This window comes from Vanellus vanellus (assembly GCF_965231255.1).
Source record: "Vanellus vanellus genome assembly, chromosome: 5".
Lineage (NCBI taxonomy): Eukaryota > Metazoa > Chordata > Aves > Charadriiformes > Charadriidae > Vanellus > Vanellus vanellus.
This window is the reverse complement of record NC_138910.1, coordinates 37,065,750-37,084,249: the sequence shown is the minus strand read 5'-3', so window position 1 is coordinate 37,084,249 and position 18,500 is coordinate 37,065,750. Positions and strand designations below refer to the sequence as shown.

The following is an 18,500-nucleotide window of genomic DNA, read 5'->3' as shown; positions in this document are numbered from 1 at the left end:
CGTTACTCCCCGTAAGCGTTTCTGTGGCTTGTCAGCTCTCTCAGCCCAGGAGAAGCCTGGGTGTTATCACGACTCTTCCCTGAAAATCATCTTCATTACAGGAACCGTGATTATATTTCTTTTATTCCTCTCCATGCTCCGCTGGCTCTTATGCCATCATGACAGAAAACAGTCATTGAAATGTAGCTACCATGTTGAGGGCATCCGAAATTATTAAAATGCAGAATGCTTCACGCTTACTTTATTAAACCTCTTCTCACATTGATGCGGGAAGGAGCAAGATCAGAGTAGCTGGTGAGAACTAATCCCGTCCTCAATAACGCCGGCTGCTCAAATGGTCTTTGTACACACGTTTCACTACCGTTCTTGGAGAACTGTAGTTGTAGTCTTAACAAGCGTACTGCCTAGCTGGCGAACGTGAATTTTGTCACCATGGCAAATGCCATTTAGGAGTAAATAAACTTTAGAAGAGCAAGAAAGTAAGTTAGGGAGCTGTTGTTGATCAAAGCTTTAAACAAAACACAAGCATGCCTTCCTTTCTGTGCTAATTCTAGACGGAGAAGGAAGTCAACACAATTAATGGCTGATAATTATAAAAATACTGTGTTACTTTATATAGCCCAGCATATAGCCTGCATAAACACTAAACATCTTTCATTCAACTGCTTTCAGTCAGTGGCTTTTTTTTAAAAACTCTGGATAATATTATACTACCTTTGTTAGCTAAATTTGTAGTTGGATAAAGATGCATTGAGTTTCAGAGTAATAAGTAAGCTCCCAACATCATCAAGGAGAAATAATATTTTCTTAATGCAAAACATTGCAGAAATAAATTCCGTTTCTTAAGGTGATGCCTACGTTTTTTTTCATTTCAGGAAACACTGTGCGCAAGGTGCAGACAGAAGTCAAAAGAAGGATACTAAAGCTCACTGGCCTACATCTGATTCAAGATGGCACATCCTCCATTTTGAGTGTGAAGATTCCAGTGCAATTGTACCTGTGAAACAGCATTAAGTATTCTAAAATATACGAAAAGCATGAGTTGCATTACAAAAATGTAATATCCCTGTGATATTCCGATCCCTGAAAACAACATGTCACTGCTAACAAATCAAAACCATCTGTTTCCACAACAACATTAATTGGTCTTATGAGCAATTTGTTGTGGAGCCAAACCTTTAAAAACTTAAGAAAAAAAATCATCAGGATTGGAGGAAAGGTGACGGTGGGAAAAAGAGACCTCCGTCCCAGTCCGTGTAAACAAACTTGCACATTTTCTTCAGTTTACTGTAGACTTGGCATGTTTGTCAGTTTTACAATATTTCTCAAGCTACTGCTACAGTTGCAAGGTACAAATATCTATAGAATACGGTACGGATATATGGTATGATTACATATAGACCATCAAGCACCTTGACATTGCTTAAGCCAGAAAATTTCTGGTCCTTGTGTTGTAAAAAGTTATCCAATAGCCACTTAAAATTGGTAAAAACTAAGCTACTTACTGAGGTAGGTGCAATAGCCAATTCGCAAATTAAGAGCGAAAGAAAACAAAAGCAAGTTTATCAGCAAATATAAGCACATACCTAAACCATCTCAGACTTGAGAACAGACTGTTAGTAGCAAGTCTGACTTATTTTGGAGGCACCTGCTTTCCATTATGCTGTTTTTACTGCAGCAGTTCTGCACATTGTGTGGACAGAAAAAATCTGTACGAATTTATACTAGGTGGGGTGGGAGGGTGCTGAGGCTGAAGCCTGAGGATCGGGAACTGATGAACAAATTCAATTCATCAAATAAGTAGCAGCATAGTTGGATGAGCCATGGAGCCTTCTGTATACTTAATGTTCTTCCAAGCGCAAGCCAGTTCCTCCATATTATTAACAGAGTGCACACAGGCACAATAATTTATCTAATAAGTAGAATTTTGAAACTCTAATGTTTGCTGAACTGAGGGTGATTAAAAGATGCTAGCACAGGTCTGTTCAGTGCAAAAAAAAACGGAAAGTCTATCAAAAGATGGATTTTCCCCTCCTTATTCACACTGAATATATTTTCAGAAGTCTCTCACCTAATAGAGGAATCTTATGAACATTATTCCTATATGCAAATATTTCCTCAGAGCAGCTGTAGCAATACACAGGAGCTAGAGAAGTACATTTTCCCCAGGAAAAATACGTGTAACTAAATAATGATAAATTCTAAAAGAATACCCTAATACATTCTGTAGTCACACGTTGTGCTGACCAATGTTTTTCCTTCACTTTCATCACACAGATAGAGAGTTTTTCCTGCTAAAAGATAAATTAATTTAAGCTTATGTGATCATCAAACTGTATTTTAGGAGAATACGGATGCTGATGTCATAAATAAAATTTAAACCACACATATCTAACTAGTTTACCTATTATAGAATCAAGGAACCATAAACAGGGGTCACCGCTGCGTAATATATATTTGTCCATATAGGTAATGTATGTCAAATGTGTTTTTCTTTGAATGATTATGTTTACCGATTTATATCAGTGAAAGATGAGAAACATTTCCAGTGAGCTCAATCCTACTTCCCTGAGAAAAAAAACAAAAACAAGAAACAGCACCAGCTGCTTGGCAGGACTCTGCTAGAATGATAACATGGTCTCTGAGTGCTCTTGTTCAAGCAATGGAATTAATTACTGATGAACACTAGCGCAGCAATAGCACCGACAACTGCATCACCTACACTGCCTAGCAAACGAGCTGTTTGCTCGCGGTGGCCACTGCTTAAGTACAGAGCTTTTCCAGAATTACTTTTGCATCTATTGTGCTTCTAGAGTAATATGTGAAGGAAGTAGTCAAATTTGTCTAAAACTAGGAAACATTTATGTCTAACAAAGATTTGTTAGTAAGAAAATTTGAGATAGCAATAGCATGCAAACTCATTATTAAATCCACCTGAAACTAAGCACAGAAAAAACTTTTCCTTAAATAATATCCACCCACTAACTTGGGTTAATCTTCAAGACTGATACAATCATAATTAGAAAATGAGTATGAACAGGTACTATAGTTCCTTCTGCAAAATTCTCATCATCCTCCACTTTAACGGGCTGTTGTTCATAAAAAAAAAAATGACATTTATTTCTAAGAGAATGGAGAATGATTAATCTGAATAAAAAATCATTAATGAGGGAAAGGGACAAAGGAAGTTCTCACACAGCTGAGAAGACGAGTGAAAGAATAGAAAAGAGCTAAAATTATGGAAAAATCTTTATGTAAAAAGTATAAGGGAAGAATTGCAACCAAAAAAAACCCCAACCCCAAAACACTGCCCCCCTCCCCCCAAAAAAACCCAACTGAAAAACCCAAACAAAACAAAACAAAAAACCTCAGCCACAAGCTCTGCTGTAATGTGTGACAGTATAAGTTTCTACAATTCTTTGGATGATGTTCCAGATTTGTTGGTCTGGAAATTTGGACAGGAATCTCGTGAGAACAGGCTTTCTGATGATACTTTAGATACTCCCAGGTTAAAAGCCTGCCAGAAATAATGCAAGAGCAGCCTTTTTCCATAGTATTTTGGTACTTTGATTCCAGCTCCAGCAAAAGAGTAGGAACTGCAGAGACGTGTGAACTTTAAAGAGAAAGCAATCAGTAATAAACTCTCTCTCCCTGTTCTTCATCAATGCACAATATGGTACAGCCTGAACTTTGGGGAAGACACAAAGGAACTGTGATTTCATTTGAATCACTTCACCCTTTTCTAGTTGGAAAAAGTATTCGTTGGTGCTATTTAAAACAAGCACCTGACAGGAGTCACAGCTTTATTCAACTTGTTCCTAAATGGTTTTCTAATAAAGGTCAAGGATTTCTGCCTTTCTTGAGCACTGTGTTGTGACTTCGCCCACAGGATTCCTGGAGCTTACAGATATGGCTGGTAAATAAAACAGGATGTTACAAAGGTTACCTTCCTTACGCAAAACAAGGAAAATAGTTAATTCATTGAAAGACTGTGAAAAAAGGGATCTTCTACGAGTAGCAATGATAACATGCTTGCTACCTTTAGGAAGAAAAAAACCCACCTCAACAACTCTGATTTTATGTTAGATATACCTTAACTCTGGCTGCAAAAATAGAGGTAGTGACATTCCTGCAAATGATGACATAACTAGAATTTCCATTTTTATCTCGTGCTTCTTTGAAAGAGATGCAAGTTAGAAAGAGGTCTTCTGATAACTGTGCTCTCATGCAATCAGGGTAAAGTCAAAAGGTCTACTGGGGGAAGGTTTCCGGCTCAGCCACCCTTTCTATTACCCATATAGGTTTGGTGAGCAAGGATTAGTCTATGCTTTACCACAACATATACTCTCTGGTTATATGTGGAAAACACAGTACGTTCTTCCAGAGGGTTGCAGGGAAGTGGCAATACTTTTCCTAAAGATTGAGGGATACAGACAGCTTTGGAAAGGCAGCAGTCCAAGGCTCCAAGAGCACAGAAAAAGAAATGGAGCAAAGATATATTTGGTTGCTCCACAGAGATTACACTAGATGAAAAGAGAGTCAATAGGATCAGATGGAACACAAAGGAAATGAGAATTAAAAGAATTACACTTCTTTTTTTTTTTTTTTTTCTTTTCTGTTTTTAGCCAGAAAACAAGGTCTAGGTACTAGCAAATTCACAGGAGCAGCAGTGTTTTCTCTTTGAAAGCTGAAGTTCTCTAACAGCAGGGCAGGAAAGGCAGTTGAATCTCTTCAAACAGACAGCAGTTGCTTGATAACTTGGTGACCTTCCTGTTAAGCCCAAAGGGCCACAAACACACAGAATCCATACGACCTGTGACATCTTCAAACACTGGAAGTTGTTAACCGAGTGCCCAATGTCAGGAAACAACTGTCTGTCTGTGACAAGCTCAGTTCGTCCTCCTCTATGGGACTGGAACTAATTTATTTTCTACTAGAGTATGCTTACAATCGCTCTCTTGAGAGAGTCAAGAGAGAGATTTTCAGCAATCAGTTGCAGGTTACCTCATTGGAATCCCAACAGAAATCATTTTTAGCCATATTTGTGGTCCCTTTCCTGACATGACATACACCCAAGAAGCCTGGTGCTCTTTCGAATGGTCACCCTCTAAGAAAACCCAGCTGATCTAAAAATCCCCACATGTAATCCTTTTGACATGTTCAGTGCTCTAAGCATTTAAGTATTTGCTTTAAAAAGTTACAAATGGATTCTGGAAATCCACAGGTATTTCTTGGAGCCTTTTCATTTTAAAAAACCTGCTTACATACATGCACATAAGATCGCGTGGCATTTTAGGAGGAATACATTAACTATTGTGCTGTAGCTAATCTAGAAGAAGTACTGTTGATTTGCATTAATTAGTTGCTTTATTTTTACGTCAAGCGGTGCACACACCCCTTCCTATACCAAGCAATACATTAATATTCTTTGTTAAAAGGATACAAATAACATTAGGTGCGGTAAATGATTACTGAGCACCCTCTATGTCTCACCTTTCAAAAGGAGTAGTAGTGTTGACCCAGTGGACAAAAGACATTTTCTCCAAAACATACTTTCTCTTCAATATTTTCTTGCCGGTCACTAAGTATGTGGAACTGTGTAAGTACACGACTTGTGACTTCAAGGGTTTCGTGTGCTTGAAGACTCAAAAGCCAAAGGGAGTCAGAGAGCTGAGGAAAAACAGTTGGTCTCTAACACTTCTAATGAGCCATTTGTCACACTGGACAAAAGCTGTCCAGTTTGGAAAAGCTTTTGATGAGTAGCATTAATTCAAACCTCATCCAGTGACACCTCATGTCTGTTAATATGTTTCTTATTCTGGAAGAACCAGACTCACACGTATGTTCCTGTAGTGGCCGATTCCTCCCCCCCCCCCCCCCCCCCCCTTTGTCCTTGCCTACAAAAGAAGGCAGCGCTGAGACGCGCCGTAGGATATTCTGCTGCCAGACTTCCCCCTCGCAGTTCTGCTAACCTCAATACTGACCTACAGTACCCTTAGTTTTCCATTGCTCAGACTCTGTTGCACAAATATAGCCCAGTATTCCAAATGAGGCTGTGTTTATTCCAAGAACACAAACAAGACCATTTTCACATCTAAGAAAATTATGTGTCTTGATTACAGATTGAGACATTTTTCAGACAATGCTGAAAACATATGCAGTTTTCATCAGCATCCCAAATCCCTGTGGACTGGTTTCTGGTCTACTCTACTAATCCCTGGATCCCAGTCCCAAATTCACGTCTTCCCAAATTTGACTGGATCCTCTTGCTTGAACTCTTAATTTCACATTGGCTGGAAACTTTCCTGAATGTTTGCAACTGTGCCCATTAGCGAGTCTCTTTCAGCTAGAGAATTGCTAATTTAATCACACATCACAGAAACAATCCACAGTCGCTTCAAATGCCTACTAGGTCCTGCTTCTTATTTTCACCTTTTAGATCACACCAACCCTTTAGACTCCAAGTGTTGGCAATGATGGAAAAAATGCCCTGTATGTCAAAAAGCAGCACTGCAAATAAGCTGTTTTCTTTTCAAAGTTCAAAAGCAAATTTTTTTTTTTTTAAATTACCTTTCTGGACTTTCAAATTCAACAGTCCGTCACAAGCTTCTGTGATTTTATTTTGCTAAGTACACTAGAGCTAATTTGCAGTTTGATAGTGAAAAATTTCCTGGATTTTAGTCACGGTTTGGGCCGGACTAGCCACTGGGGCAAGCGAGAGATGCTCTCCCCCACCTCCCAAACCAGGACGCTTTTTTTCTTAGTATAAATGATGATCAATAAATGCTGCTTACTTACAAAATATACGAATTTATTACAAATATTGAAAATCAGCTTTCCACAGAGCAATTGGATAAAACTTGTACTGCATCAAATTGAACTTTGTTAGAAAACGGGCAGTTCATAGCCTTACAACACTAATAATAGGGTGCTGACAAAGGACGCAAGCTGGCAAATGTGAAGCTTGTTCATAACAGGATTGCACAAGAAAATATACTGTAATGACCCCGTCTTGAACATCCTGTAATAGCCCATTGTTCCTCTCTATTACTCTCATTCAGCAATTTTTTTTTAATAGCGGATGCGTGGCAGCAAAGGAACCAATGTAATGTGGGACTGCACGTGCACAAATCACGGCACATAACAGAGGTGAGAAAAAGACCCTGGCGCGCTAAGCGGAGTTTGGAGTGTGCTATTAACGGGATGTGGAGCCTTACAAAACAACCCCACGCCTTTGCATAACTTGAATAAGGCAAATAAAAATATTTACCTAGAAATGCCTGAAGGATTGGTAAACACTGAGAAGAGGGGAGAATCATTTGACCTATGAAGGGCAACAAATAGAACGGGAATGAAAAAGGCAAATCGTGGGTTTAAATTCTGAGAGATCATGGCGTCTCGTAGCCAGTGCATTTAAAGTCAGCGTGGTAGCAGAAATAGGAAGAATCCTTCCCTTGCATAGATGAAGAAAAGATGTGGTACTAAGCATCTTCCGTGTGTGACAACTGGCTGTTTCACCTTCACTCGGTACGAAAAGCGAGGAGCTAACTGATCACCGCAGTTGCTGGTGTCTTAACTAGATCATGCACTGAAACCCAGCGTCTGCTTTTCTTGCCAAATTCTTGCCAAACAGACAATTAATTTAGCAACCCTGCTGTGAATTCATGTCATACGCATAACTCCAAATACAGATTTCTCACCGTCTAAAAGAATCTTTCTGTTTATCAAGTGGGTATCGATGTAAAGAAATGGCTTTTGACTGACCACAGGATACCCGGCTCAGCTTTGCCTCTGCAATTAGAAGGTCACGCTAAAGGCAACATTGTTCCTTTTACTGATTTGTTCACAGTTTACTTTCCTATGGGAACTACATTTTGAGGTTCAGATTTATTTTTTTTCTTTGTGCGTTTGTCATTCCTTGCATCACTTTCTCTTCCTTGCTTCCCTACTACCAGACTTCATCATTTTACTGTTACTTAGTGCTCGAGGAAGGAGGAGTTGGACAACTGTCCTATTTAAAAGCCATAAATGTTTAAAAATATAAAAGCTTGGAGACCTAGGAAACAGAAGGGCTAAAGAAATAGTAGTAAAAATAAAATAAATCAAAACAAGCCTCTGGCTGAAGAATCCCCACATTCCTGCATGGTATAGTGCTATTTTCGAACACTTTGGTTTGGCAAACGTGCATTCCCTGAGGAAGCTGAGTTATCACAGATAACTGTCTGTCATGCCAGTCTGTCGTCATTGGACAAAATGTATTTCTGCAGTATCTTTTCTCCCCTTGCCTAAGCTGATTTAGCAATCTTATTTCCATGGGTCCCTAAAATCTGCTTCGAATCTGGGCTCTTTTGGTGCTGACTTCACCCTAACCGTATACGCGCAGTCTTGCGGAGGGCAGGATACCCTGACACGCTCTGGTGCCCCAGTGCCCCCGCAGAGACGGTGCAAGTATCCTGCCATCCTTCCAACAAACCCTGAGTTGCTGCCATGTCCTTCACTGGGCTGTAATGTGACTCTAGGAAAAGCTTAGCACGTCAGCAGACTATTTTCTCTCTGTAGCTCTAAATAAAAAGCGTCCAATTAAACTACAGTGGCTGAATTCTACCCTTGGATTGCACGCATAGTCTTTAGACGGGGGATCTTCTCTAGAGAAGAAACTCTACTTGGACAGTCTCTTCTGAAATAATTGGGGGAAGGAAAAAAAAAAACCAAACCCCAAAAGAAAAAAGACCTAGGCCTGGCAACTACCCCAGTGGTTCACGCTAAAAGGTTAAAAACATCTGAATGATGTTTTTCTACCAAGTTTCCTAGGAACTCTGAAAATGCTGAGACAGCGCATCCAGCATGCTGGGGGGGGGGACACACAAGGCTCTTGTAGGACCGTGTTGTGACTTCCGGCATCAATCTTAAGAATGACATTGTCAAGATTTGAAGACTGCTCAAATTACCGCCTTTAATCAGAAATTAAGCATTTCCAGTATGAGAAACTAAACATAAATTTAAATTGATATAAACGAATACTCAATGATTGCATTCCAGACTCAATTGTTTGATCTTCCAATTACACCTATTTCTCATGTTTTATATAAAACCTATATTGTGATAGCAAATAGAAATGAACAAATTTTCTACTTCTACTTTGCTCACTGATGTGTAATTTGTGTCAATGTTAATTACACTTATGACATAACAGGAAGAAAATGACAGAAGGGATATAACCTTTCAGGTCTCCCTCAGTGAAAACTGATGGAGTATGAGGTTTCCCAGGTCTGCGGGGTAAGGAGAACAATGCAATAGAAGAGTTTAACTTGATAGGAGTTCTTACTCTCATTTCCGTATCGGTTTCCAAAGTTACTCTTCTCTAGGACTATAATTTTCCTTGTTTGTTTTCAGCAGAAATGCTTTTATTTTCTGATGCGCATAGACGATTAACAGAATAGAATTATTATTTTTTTTTTTTTAAATCCCTCTTTACCCACTCCTTCCAAAACAGAGGGAGGGAGGGAAGGAAAAAAATAACAACAAAAAAAAAACCAAACCACACCACACTGGCATGCACATAACCGCAAGAAAGGCTACAATTTAGTTCTGTGTTTAAGTGCCCATTTAGTGTTAAGCACGTGCTTTTTCCGCTTGCTGCTAGCGACATAGAAAAGCAGCCCAATCCTGGTGGCCTTCAATGCATTATGATGCAATAAACAACACATTTAATAAAAAATGAATGCAGAAAGGTGGCCATGCAGAGAGTACTTGAATAGCACTCAGGAAAGAGCCTTAATTTTGGCTTTCCTGGACTTGTTTAAACTAACTTTTTCATGACTGAATACTAAATCAATCTTAAAAAGGTTACCGATTGTGATACTCTGTTACGGTACACACATCTGTTGTTCCTCTTCAAGGAAGACGACTGTGAATTTCAATATATAGTCATTTATGGAAAGGGTTCTCACACCTCCTCCCCCCCCCTTCCAAGAAACTAGATGTGTGAAGACAGACATTTCTCTTTGAGAGGAAGGATAAGGCAGAGGTTAATTTCATCTGCATGAGCCAGCGTAGGATAAGCTTTTGGAAATATTGTCAAGCCACATTCTTAATGCCTGGCAAAGTGACTCATTCAGAGTCATCACAGGAAAGGAAGTTGAATAGAATAAAAAACGGAACAGGATGGGGGCTTAACCAGGAGAAAGACGCGAGAGAAAGGAAACTGGATTGTTTAAAGTGGCCTGAGGTTACAAGCTCTATAACAAGATGAATTTTTAAAATATATATGTAAAATACATATATACACGTGTCAAAAAAAAAAAAATGCATTTATGCATACCTAAAAATACACATATGTATGCGTGTATTTATAAAAAACAACTTCCTTCTATTTGAAAAGAGACTTGGTTTTGTGGATTGTCTTCCCAAGCTGCCCGCTGAGGTATTTATTTCAGCAGAAGATGGCATTACCATGGTATGGGAAATAAACGAGAATCCCCTCTAGAAAACCACAAGTTTTTCACAACTATGCTCTGATTCAATGCAATATGGGATTCACAGAATATGAAGTTATACACTTATGTCAAAATCCACCAGAATGCAACAAACGCATTGTTATACTATTCCCTAAAGAAACGCTTTGCAGAATAAACACGGCTTTTTTCTTTTTTCCCCAAATACGCAGCATTGACTGTTTTGTACGAGCAACCCAGTGCAACATGAAAAAGTTTCTCTTCTCCAAATATTTTTACGGTGAAACTTTGGACAAGTAGCCACCTAACACGCCAATTTTAGCCAAATCAAACAGAAAACAATACGTAGACTGTTTAAATAAATACGTTCGCTTGCAGCAACCTGCTGCAGAGCACCTCCTTGAATTCATCATAACTGAAAACACATTATTTGTGCAACTAGAGTTTCCATTGACGAGAAAGAATAATTTTGGTTCCCAGAGAAGATGACTAAGGCATTTTTTAATATCATAAAGGCAACATACAACTGACTCCTAGCTCTCCATGTTTCAAAATTGACACCTGTGAGTAAAACTTCTAATTGTGTAGTCCAATACTAACTACTGTGTCAGTTTTCATGTTCAAAGCGATACACAGAAAGATGGATACACCCAGTAAATCACATAATTAAAAAAAAGAAATTTAAAAATTAAAATGCGATGCATGGTCAAAAAAATGGAAAAATGTATTAGAAAAAATACTCCCAAATTCTATATCTGATCTCCCAAGTAAATTTCTCTGTTTGCAAAATACTCCTTCTTTAATCCCCAGAGTGACACCTGCTGGATTTCACTAACAGAAACAAAAGGGCAGATAACCCCATTATACAGAACATTTCAGGACAATGATTGCAAAAATGTTCCCTTTTAGTAATAAAAGGTTGTACAGTGTGATATTTTTTGCTCCATTTAGGGCAATAAATAAATATATGGACGCAACCATAGAGGAAAGAAGTATGATGTCTAAAGGTCTTATTCATTTCTAAAACACATATTTTCAAATTTCTATCTAGGAAGGATTATAGAGCCTAACATTGGGAGACAAACTATATTAATTTCTGATAATATCAGTACGAAAAATATTTTTCAAGCCTAAACCAAATTATTTTGGTATAGCAAATATGTTCTTGGCACATCTTTTGCTTTATTTTAGTGAAACACTACCAGCTTTGCCAGTATTAAAATAATACAAATTTTATTAAAATTAATTTCCAAGATTTTACCACTGTAATGGGGGGGGGGGGGGGAATCTAAATGGTAACACAAAGAGTAACACTTTATGCCCACACAGGCATCAAAGTTGTGCAGTTTTCAAGCTCAGAATTATCAAAGAATATGTTGAAAAGATGATACAGTTTTTTAGGAACTACAAAGATATTCATCCTAAACACAGTTGATGGTATGTGAGGTAGCTGCTTTGAAAACAATAATAATTTTTAAAAAATCACTAATCACTGTATTTCAGTCATTGTCCTTGGTTTCATATGGGAAGTCAAACCGGTACGGGCTTCATCAAACAAAACTCTGTCACTAACTACGTTGGGGATATTTTTTAAATAAGGCCTGCATGAATCAGGCATAAATCCAGAAATGCAACATTGTTTTATTTTCTAAAATTCAGTCAGTTCCTTAATGGTCGGCTACAGTCTAATAGTGGCCAAAACTGTCAGAAAAGTCTTGGGTGACATCTATGCCATATCGGAAGGTAACAGCTTCAGAGACAAAGGCATATTTACATCAGTTGATGTAAATTTTCTTTTCTTTTCTTTTTTTTAAAGTGAGCACATTGCTTTCTCATGGAAAGTCTTTTTTTAACACATTACATTCAGTTAAGGGCATTTGAAATGCATCTTTCCAAGGAAAAGCAACTCTAAATAAATCACTTCTGATCTTTTGGACAGCATACGCTGCAGCAATGATTGAAAGTGTTTGCACAGAACTAGGGCAGAAAAAGAATGACTTTGCTGGGAAAATGTAAACAGTATAAACAAGCTTGGGAGACTAAGACAGATATGCATGAGAGATAACTGTGAAAACAAAAACTTTGAAAATGCGAAAGTTTAGCCCTCCAGTTTTGCCTAGCTTCAAAAATAGGCCAAAAAAAAAAAAAAAAAAAAGCAGTGCTATAAACAAATGCTCTAATGGAAACAAATTTAATAAGAACTTATATTGTACTGCACTGGCTGTGGGAGTCCCCATTAAGATAACAGGTAACAGGCTAATTTCTGCTGCTCTTTGTGCAAACGCATTGCACTGAAAACATCAGACTTGCCAATGTGAGTACAAACAACAAAAAAAAAAATGGGTTGTGAACACCCATGGAACTCTTTCTCCTTTTTCTTTTAAACATTAAAAGGAAATAACATTCAAATGTATGCAATTTAAAATATTGACACCCGTGACTCATGGTTTTCTAAACAAAGGGTGAGGTTTAAGACTAATTGACTTTGAAAGTCTCTTTCAAAATGTATATGTTCTTTCTTTAGTTGATACATTTGGAATAATAAAAGTCAGCATGATACAGATTCACAGATATCGTATGTATGTACATAGAAATAACATATTTTATATATTATTGCATGTCTAATACATGTAAACACATCTATAAACAGACTTCCAGCTTTATTTTACTGCTTAAAAGTAATTTGTTTGTCGACTCCTATCTGTTTTGGTAATATAAGTATTCATTCCTTCCTTGACACAGTGGTATCGAGTTAATTCCAGAGCTCCGACAATTTGTTACACCAAAGACTTAAAATATTTCCCAGTAACAGAACAGTTACACGAGCAACTAAGAGGCTTTTGACAATAAGTGTAAAGCTTAATCGAGGAAACGACTACATCTGAAAGCCAATGACATAGCTACGAATGCTTTTAGAACAGAGGTGACCGTAACACTGAGGTAACGCCAATATTGTGTGCGCACTCTATAGGAATGGCAGCTAATCCGAAGCACAGAAGGAATTTTGCTAGCAGATCAAGAACACTGTAAACACATTGGGAACAGATGGGAACAACTTCTTAAAGAGAAATTCTATTTTGTTTTCCTAACTGTAGACTTGGACTTCTCACTGGAGAAATTACTTCATGAACAGCTTATGTTATGTTCGGTATTTACGATAGAAGTGATTAGATATATACCGCCTAAACATCGCTGTGTACATGTTATTATTAAAAACATATTGATAGCAATGGTGGTATTTTTCCAAATGACCGCGGACTGGTTTGAATCTTTTATCCGTATGATTTCATGAACTCTTGTGGGCCCAATCCTACCCAGCTCTGGCACAGCCTAGGAACGCTGTTGGGAGCAGCTGACGAACGCACAGAATATAGAACTAAGTTAGTAATTATATTGGTGGCAAAGGAAATGTATTAGCTGCTTTCTTCCCTCAGTTTTGTTCTTAATTGCATCCTAGTCTAAATCTGGGTTGCAACCCCCAGCCAGCCCACAGAACAATCCTGCCTTCCCAGAGCGGGCCAGGTGGGACATTAGTCACCAAGAACGAGACATGCAGATTTGTGGTTTTCAACTTGAGCGTTCAAAAAAATTACAGAAGTTATCAAGAAACAGCTGCCAGCAGACCACAGAACGTAAGTGGCTGGATGGGTGATGTATGTGCAACTCCTTCAACAGAATACTACTCGCATTTAGGAGTATCCCGCCCTTTGACAGTCAGGGGAAAAATTCCCACTGGCTCTCAGTGGGTCAGGATTTCAACAGTTGTGTTGTATCAGGAAAAGCATATCCAAAGGGACAATCACTACATTTCTTAACGCACAGCAAGACTCCAGCTGATCAGGAATTCAGAGTACGGTAACATTTGAAGGTGACAGGACACACATAATGCGATTCTCGAACTTGCAGTGCACGTTATACGCTCAGGTACTTAGTTTTGTCCACCAGAAAGTGCAGTCACACTCTTCTACATTGCTATCCTGCCACTCTCTTTGCTTAATCTCCAAGTAATGTAGATTGTGGCATGAAACCTGCAAACACATATATGCCTGGCACTTCCTATGCGGGCCATCCCACCGCAAGCTCAACCAGTTACTTGAGAAGAGCATAAAATACGAATCTAAATCGTTTAGCTGAAATGCTTCTGAAGACAGTTGTTCCTACTGCACTGATCGTTAAAACATGAACACTTTTTATCTGAAGCGTCACCTTGTTTGATTTAGTATCACCAAGTGCCTTTTGTGCTGAAGACTTTCAGTCGGATAAAGACTTTGGGATTGCTCCTATATGCGGTGAAGTCAATGAGAGTTTAAGCAGACTACAAAAGTCAATACTGTGAAAATATAGATCATATTTTTAATTGACAATTTCGGACAGTATCACAGCAGGTATACTTTAAAAGAAAACACATGGATTCAGAGCTGGTCTTATTCATATTTATCCACGTCTAGTCTGTCTCCTTTCAATCCACTGAAAGAACCTCAGATTCAGAGCACAACAATCAGGCTTTTAGTATCACTGACCTGAATGGGTTTAGACTGTTATATGCATTATTACTGCAAATTAATGACAAGATCCCCAGTATTCACAATACTACTGGAAAGATTCTGCATTGGTACAATTGTAAGAGCAGCGAAATCTGGCCACAAGGTATCAGGCAGAAGTTTATTAAGGTAAAGAGCAAAAAAAAAAACCCAACAACCCAAACCAAACACACATTGTAGATCAAATCCGAGTGTGATTTATAGCCTATGGTATTTCTTAACTATCCTCCAGAAACAAGATTTCTTTTCCGGATTCTACAGATCTGTTCCTTACACACACAAGGCAAAAGACTAGATGTAGCAATCTCAGTAATGCAACTGTATTTGTAAAATAGAGGATGTGGCATCTGCTTTGGAAAGCTGAAGAAGTGGCAAGACTCTTAACTGTCTCTCCACTGATACTGGAAGGCACAGAATCACACTCTGCCCACTGTTCAATAGCTTCTCAAGGAAATGAAACAGTGGGTAATTACCTTTCAATAAATCAGGTCGGCGTTGGTGGGAAAAATCTCAGACAGTAACAACCCCGGCACACGACAAGCTTCAAACTTGAGCTAACTTTTTCTCAAGCAAACAGAAAGTCCAAACAAAACAGAAGCTTTATCTTTTTAGTTGTGTAATTACAACTCGAAACCTCATTATGAAATAACTCAAGTACGACCTCTTTCTGGTAGAATAACGTCTATAAGATTAAAGGAATACTCAGTAAGAAAATCTGCACCGCTTTATCACCTAATTCAGCCTCTCTTGAAAGAGCTCCAGTTGTATTGAATTAGTCTTAAGGACTCTTTTCAAACCAATGAGCCTCTAATTCTCTCCAGATGCAAAGACAGAAATTTGGTTAGCTAATATTGGAGGTTTTAAACAGAATCCTTTAAGCGCCGATTAGGGTATTTTTATCTCCCTTTCTACCAATTTATCGTTGATTGCTTCCTCAAGGATATATTATAACAACACCAGTTTATAAAATCAGCTCAGCTCACCAAAAACAAACGAAGCTTTTCCCATATCCCTTTCTCCCCGCGGATCCCATCCCGCACGCTGAGGTTAGTGTGAAGAGCGCGCACACACACACGCGTAACTATAAACGCGTTCAGATGCCGCAAAAAATAGCGTCCTTAGGGAAAACAATGGAACTGGCTTCATCGGTACTCACCGCGCCGAGATTTCTGCGGGAACGTTTTCGGATAAATCAGCCCGAATTGCCCTCTTCAGTAGGGCGAGAAAGGCGATGTTGCCTTCCCTCCCTCCCCGGCCGAATAAGGCGGCGACGACGACCTACGAGAGCCCGTTCCTCCCGCTGGGTATAATCCAGTTCCCGAGCCTGGTGGCCGCAGGGGGAGAGAAGGAGAGGAAGAGGAGCGGAGCACAGCGGAGCGGAGCCGCCGCTGCGGGCAGCGCCTGTCAGATGCTGCGGGAGCGACCGAGGAGCGGCGGCGGCGGCGGCAGCGAAACATCAGAGCTTCCTGTGACATCACCCCGACCCCGCCCGCCTGAAGTTACGGTTCGTTCTCCGACGGCGTGTCCCAGGGAAGCCGGGGCTGCCCCCGGTATCCCCGGGCGGGAGCTGCCCGCGTCCCGCCGGTGGCCACCTGCGCCCGCGGGCGGCCCCGCTCCTGGCGGCGGGAGGCGCCGCCCGCAGCTCGCCCCGGGTCGGGTGCAGCTCGCCCGCCCCGCTGGGAAACGAGTCGGGACACACTCACTCCCTCTCTTGGAAAGGAGCAGACCGCGGGTCTTGTCTTTTCACGTACCGAGGCAGCGAGATTCGCCCTCCAACTAGACCCAGAGGGACAAACCGCTTTGGACCTTTGTTCAGAGGCAAATAGTATGCACGAGCCGCATCCCTCATTAACGCGACTGACCTGACCCACCTCTGCCAGAAACTGCAGAGGCTGCACTATGTCCCATACTGTAAGTGCTGAAAAATCTCTACAAAGAAATACTTTTATTCCTCTAATGTAAAACTGCATTTAAGGTCAGAATCAAATTTTCAAATTCAAGTGAGTGCATAATTTACCGTGCCACTTTGTTTTCTACCCAAGAAAAAAACCCTGTATTTAAGCAAATAAGTCTTTGAAATATCAAGGGGTAGAAAAAAGGCAGCAGGAATACTGCTATCGCTGCAAACTGGTATCGCTTGCAGTCCTGAGTAATGTGCTCTAGGCAATCCTGCTTTAGCAGGAGAGTTGGACTAGATGATCTCTAGAGGTCCCTTCCAACTCTGATAATTCTGTGATTCTGTGATTCTGTGATTCTGTGATTCTGCACAGAACTCTAGGCTGCATTTTTATTTAAAATGTGATTCGAAAGCACAAGAGTGAGCTACCTGGTTTGAAAACTGCCATAATCGAAGACAAAGCAAAATTAATGACAGTCCTTCTACTAGCTGCAAAGAATTTTGTATCAGGACCTATAAATATTTCTTTGAGAGCATTTATCACTCGTTCTTTGTACAATTGATACCTGTGCTATAGGCAGAATCTGTGCTCTCCAAATCAATAGGCAGTTGCTGTGTGCACGACAGTGCTATGCAGAACAAATGTGGAGTTCGTGGAGCATTAAGCTCAAATACTGTTAACACCTGTAACACCAGTACTCCTTATGTAAGGCCATAAGGACCTCCCAAACATCGTGGTTCTGTAAGCGCTCATCAAAATCATAATAATTTTCTCATGAAACAAGATATTCTGCTTGCTTCTCACTACCTGTTGTTCATCCACTCTTTCTACCAGCAGAAACATTTGTGGAACATGTTGTGAACTGGATGAGGGAATTTATCTGGCCATTGAAAATCTTTTCCTCACAAATGAAAACAGCAAGAAACCCAAAACTAAGGGGAAAAAAAAAAAACCACAATCAAAAAAAAAACCAACCCCAAAACCAACAAACCCAACCCAAAGCAAGGGTCAGGAAAAATCAGAAGAGGGAAGAGAGGGGCAGGAATACTTTAAATCCATACAGCCACTGGATAATATGAATTGTGAAATCACACTCTAGGGTCACTAAAAGAGCAGGCATATGACTTTAATACTCATTTGGCACATGCGAGTGTTGGTGCTTCTAGGGTCTTACATCAACAGGAGAATGTTTGAGTTTTATAATCAGTGAAGAACTAAGAACTGGCACTCTGAACTTCTAGGCAATGTAAACAGATATAAGCTGGGGATTAGATCTGATTCTGAGCAGTGAGGGAAATTAACTTCTCTGAAATAAACAGTGTCGCCTCAGGTAGTGGAATTTCACGAGAAGTGAGCCTGGCTGCATTGCTTTAGACGAGTTAAGTCTAGGCTATAGGCTACAACATGGTATGTTACACACTATAACCACGAAAATAATCCGTCTATTCCAGTCAAGTGCCCGTGTTCAGGACAGGCATCTAAATTAACTGGAGAGATTTATTACAGAGGATATTTGGCACATCAGATTCAGTGGAGCTTGAGGAGCGGGTGGGGGTGGAGGTGTTTTTTGGTTGGTTTTATTTTTATTATTATTTATTTTATTTTAG

The 18,500-nt window shown here is 39.7% G+C and overlaps 1 protein-coding gene across 1 annotated transcript in view; it reads right to left on the bottom strand.

Moving 5' to 3' along the window:
- CALCRL (calcitonin receptor like receptor) overlaps nt 1-16,391 on the bottom strand; it is a 66,271-nt gene extending 49,880 nt beyond the window's left edge. The window contains exon 1 of the mRNA XM_082484196.1: nt 16,152-16,391. The gene's annotated coding sequence lies outside the window, so the exon portion shown is untranslated. The remainder of the gene's footprint in view (nt 1-16,151) is intronic.
- Between the last annotated feature and the right edge of the window lie 2,109 nt (nt 16,392-18,500).